The sequence below is a fragment of the Leptonychotes weddellii genome, chromosome 3, assembly GCF_054177405.1.
Source record: "Leptonychotes weddellii isolate Sample4059 chromosome 3, ASM5417740v2, whole genome shotgun sequence".
Taxonomy (NCBI): domain Eukaryota; kingdom Metazoa; phylum Chordata; class Mammalia; order Carnivora; family Phocidae; genus Leptonychotes; species Leptonychotes weddellii.
The window spans coordinates 26,271,415-26,276,418 of NC_138371.1; the positions used below are offsets into that span (position 1 = coordinate 26,271,415).

Genomic DNA, 5,004 nt, shown 5'->3' on the forward strand with positions numbered 1-5,004 from the left:
TCTTCTGCAGAGAGAACTAGAAAATCCTAGGTCAATGGATCAAGCACCTCTGAGAATGCATAAAGGCAGAGGCTCTTACAATCAAGATAAGTCAGTTAATGGATGTCTCAGCAGAATTGTAAGTGAGCAGGTGTTTTATTAACTCTGTCATGTCCTCAAATAGCTTTTTTCTTATATAGTAGAAAACACTACCATTTGATTTTTCATTTCTCCTTGAAAACCAAATTTATACAAGCTCTTGGCCTCAAGAGATCCAGAAAGAAGTTTCTTCCCAATGTGAAGTACTCATTTCTAGGAATCCCCATCACCTGTACTTACTTAAGAGCTAATTATTCCTGCTGTTCCTTCCACACAGTTTTCTGGGCATAATGGGTTGTGTGTCTTCTGCCCTGGGTATGGTAGGCACGGTTATTATTAGGATTTCCACTCCCCTCTTAAAGCTGTATTTTAGATCAAATACCTTCTCTTGTTCTGAGAGATCACACCACCAGCTTCTTAAACAAATCCAGGTCTCTCCAAATCTGAGCAGTGAAAACATTTTAAACCCTTTCTCAAGTGGATATTCTCACAAGGCCCTCTCACATAAAGGACTATGTCAGATACCCCACCAGGTTTTCAGACAAACCTAGATATGCCTGAATCTCAAACATGACCACTAAAAAGTAAAAGCTCAAGTTAAGATCATTGCTAAAAGTCTAATTGAGCAAGGCAAGCTTTAGTGCAGCAAAGTAGATTTAAACAGGGTCCTTGGCATTTGGGGGCCCAGTCTAAATCCTTTGTTCTGTTCATTCATTCACTCACTCACTCATTCATTCTACAAAAATGTAACAAGTACCCACTATATGCCAGGGATTAGTACAAAGATGAAAACATACCAAGATGAATGAGGCAGACCATGTCTCTGCTTTATGGAACTCAAAATAGAGTTGAGAGAACAATAAACAAGTGTACAAAAAAAAAAACACACAATTTCAAGTAAAGGAAATCAAATTAAGGAGATGGGGGTGATCATGGGCCAAGACTATATTGAGATGGAGAGGCCTGTCCTGATTTATTTAAGATGATTTTTGAGTTAAGTTCTAAATGATATGGCTCATGAAAAAGGTTGTAGGAAAAGCATGCCAGGTAAAGGGAGGAGCATATATAGGGGTCCCAGGGAAGAAATGAACTTGGTCCCATTGAGGAAATGGAAGAAAGCCAGTGTTTGAGTGAAGTGGGATTGAAATAGTGATGGAAGACGAGGTCAAGGAGATAGGCAAGGGGGCAGACCTTGTAGAGACCATGGGCCATAGTATGGACTTTGAATATTATTCTAAGAAATCACTGAAAAGGTTTTGGTTTTATATCTTAAATAATTTGTCTGGCTGCTGCAACAGACAGAATAGAAACAGAAAAACCAGAATTCTAAGGGAGCGATGATGGGGTCTCAGGGTAGTCAGTCATAGTGATATGGTCCAACATGGCCACACGGGGAATTTATTTTAGAAGCAAATTTGCTTATGGAATAACTGTGAAGTGTGAAGGAATTAGGAAACTCAAGAACAATTCCTAGACTTTGAGGCCACGAAATGGGGTGAATAGTGGTGACTTTTTATGAGATGAGGAAAATTGAGGGAGGACAAGATTTGAGGACAGGAAAACTCAAGAATTGTATTTGACTCTGATAAGTTTGAGATGTTTATTAGCTATCCAGGGGATTTCCAAGTGGTTAGCAACTATGGCAGGCTGGAGCTGAGGGAAGCTGGAGTGAAGTGCACAAATTTGTGACTCCAGCTTATAAGAGATAGTGTTTGAAGCCACATGAGGAGCTCATGTAGGGTGTGAACATAGATAGAGAAGGCAAGAACAAAGACTGAGCCTTGGGCTGGTCTAACATTTAGAGGTCTTGGTAGAAGAGAGGAATCCAGCAACGGAAATTGAGAAAGAACAGCCAGTGAAGTAGGTGGAAAACTGCGAGACTGTTGTGTCCTAGAAGCCAAGTGAGAAAAGCATTTTAAGAAAGTGGGAGTTACCAGCTGGGCCAAATGTTGTTCAGAAATGGAGTCAGATGAGGACTGAGAACTAGCAATCTTATATAGCAGGATAGAGGTTCCTGGAGACCTTGAAAAGAGCAATTTCAGTCAACATGTGGTAGAGACAAAAGCCTGACTGGAGTTGATTAAAGAAGGAAAGCCAAGTGAGAAAGTGGAGGCAGTGAGTATAGAAAACTCCATTGGCATAGAACATGGCTCTCACCATAATAGCAACTTCATCGTTAGGATCTTCCATCGTCCCTTTGGGATATTGTTGATTCAGAAATCTTGAATTTGAATTTTGTTGATGTTCAGGATGAGAGGTAAAATGCAACACCACGACACTCTTCTCCTCACCTATGTGAGGGTCAGAACAGTCACTTCAGTCATCCTAACTCTGAAGCAAAGGTTTTAACGGGGCTGTGAGCTCCACAGAGGGAGAATGGAACCAAGGAGTTGAAGGTGTTTTTTTTTTGTTTTTTTTTTTTCCATTCTCCTACTATTTGGAATTGGACCAAGATGGACTCAGGGCAGAAAGATGCATGGTTATCCAAATAAAAAGCAAGATTTTTTTTTTTTTTAAGGAAACATTTAAATTTTTATTCTTGATCCTCTATGACTTGCCCAGAGTTTCGTCTGAGATGGAAACGGCATGCCTGTGCCCACAAAGGACTTGTCCTGCAGCTCGGGCGGGGGCGGGGGTCGCGGTCAGCAGGCGCCGAGGTTCCCACTGTCCACCTTCACAAAGACTCACATGCTCTTCCCCGAAGGGGGCGCTTCCTCGGGTGTCCAAGAGGCCCAGGGCCAGCAGCCGAGGCATGGGGCAAGGCCTGCCGTCCCTGCTGTTCTAACCGTGCGTGGTCCGGGGTGACCGTGGAAGAGCTGGGTCTCTTCCCTCAGGCTGCGTCCAGGGCACGTCCGTGGTTCCGTTGTTTCTCGCGCTGTCTCATCTGCCGGGATGCTGACGGAGCTCCGATGTCCTCGGAAGGACATTGGCCCCTTTGCAGGAAGGCCCACGGAGTCTCTCCAGAAGCACCAGCTTTGTCTTCAGGTTGACGTTAAGGGGAGGCAGTGCGTTCAGGTTCAGACTCACCCCGGTGGTGCCTGCGATGCCGGCCAGGACCCGGTGTGTGTCCCTGTAGAGGGCCAGGTGCGCAGGGGCGGCCTCCACGAGGAGGTGCTTGTAAGCCCGCATATGCCCCTACACGGGCCGCACATCCTCCCTCTTCTCGTACCTCCAGGCACCGTTGACCTCCAAAAACCGAGACACGCCTGTCTGTGCGGCAGCGACATCGATGTGCAGAGCGACATCTGTCCTGGGGGACACCAACTCATGCAGTTTCCTCATGGCCACACCACCAGGATAGTTGAAGTGGGACACGTACAGGGCTGTGGTCGAGTGTGTGGCATTCACCACGAGGTGTCCTATCACGAGGAGGGACCCCACTTTATACAGCCAAGACTTCTTATAATTGTTTAGCAGGCAGGCGCAGCCCCTGGCGGCCACGATGTTGAGCACGGGGAAGGTGTAGATTACGAACCGCAGCTCCTTGTGCGGGAGCAGTGAGTACAGGGCCACGAAGCCCAGCGAGGGCGGCAGCAGCACCAGGGCCCTCCTGTCCACGGCGCCCAGGGGCACGAAGAGCAGGCTGCAGCCCAGGCCGCGGGGCAGGGCCGAGTAGAAATACCACAGCAGCGGGGAGGTTCCCCAGTTGGAACTCTTGTTCAGGATGGTGTTGTACCAAAGCACCTTTCCCTCCGGCCACACAAGACATCGCCAAAAATAGGAGTCCACGGCGACTGTCAGTCCTAAGCAGAGGGCCCCGGCCGGCACGGCGCAGCGCAGGGCCTTTGCCACGGAGAGCCTCCGGGTGCAGAGCGGTGTCGGCAGCACCAGGCCCAGGAACAGGCTCAGCTCGGCCCTGAGCACGAGGATGGCGAAGGCCGAGAGCCGGCTGAAGCGGGCCTACTGCAGCTGCAGCCAGGCCGTGAAGGCCAGCAGCACCACGGACAAGGCCAGCACGTTGGGGAGCGTCCGCAGGCAGTAGAACATCAGGTGGAACTGCGTGGCTGTCACCCAGCAGAACATGGTGGCCACCGTGGCCCCAAACTGCCGCCTCACTTCTTTTTGTAAAGTCCAGAGTCTGAAGATGACGCTGAGTTCAAGGACAGCCCTGACTGCTTGCTGAGAGTAAAACTTGGATGCTTCTAGCAGGGACAGCACATAGACCGCAGCGCTGGAGAGCACCGCCAGGGCCAGGGGCCCGAGGAACGTCCTGGGGACCACTCTGGGGAACTCGAGATAGATAGGCTTCCCCCTCCAACAGATATATAATTCCATGCTGTTATTCTGAAGCAAAAGGACATAAATAAAAATTAAAAATACATGAAAATGTGCAAATGGTACATACAAATTGTTAGTAGAAACCTGCAAATAATTCTTAAAGTATGTTGTGAGGACATTTGGCATTGCTACACAGGGTTTTCCTAACAGTCACTGATAATTGGATTTTCCTCAATCCCCACGTCCAATTGCCCTGCAATATGTGGTTTCCTGCCAATTCACTGGCCAAAGATTATCTTTCTGCAAACTTACAGAATGAAAGCAGTAACCTAGAGCACCCAGGGCCAATAAACTGGAACCATGGACTCCTCACTAACAAGGATGAATTATTATCACATCTTTCCTGGTGATTAGATTATTCCTTATTGTTGTGTTTTATAGCTTTCTAGTTAGTCATCTCAAACAATTTATTCACAATAATAGTGTTTTTTATTATTGCTGTTTTATAGTTCCTATAACAGTAAAATTTATCCTCAACTCTATTATTACAATATTCAACTACTAATGGAATTCTTGTTTTTATTTGGTTGTGTTTTAAAGCTATAACAATAAAATTTACTCCCAAAAATATTACCACAAGTTTTATGTCCTTTAAACTACTTGATAGCATGCCTACAAACACGTGTGGTTCTTTAAGCCCACATGAGA

At 46.7% G+C, this 5,004-nt stretch overlaps 1 pseudogene; it reads right to left on the minus strand.

Annotated features, from left to right (window-relative positions):
• Positions 1-2,686: 2,686 nt before the first annotated feature.
• Positions 2,687-4,373, minus strand: LOC102750897 (dol-P-Man:Man(7)GlcNAc(2)-PP-Dol alpha-1,6-mannosyltransferase pseudogene; annotated as a pseudogene).
• Positions 4,374-5,004: the final 631 nt, after the last annotated feature.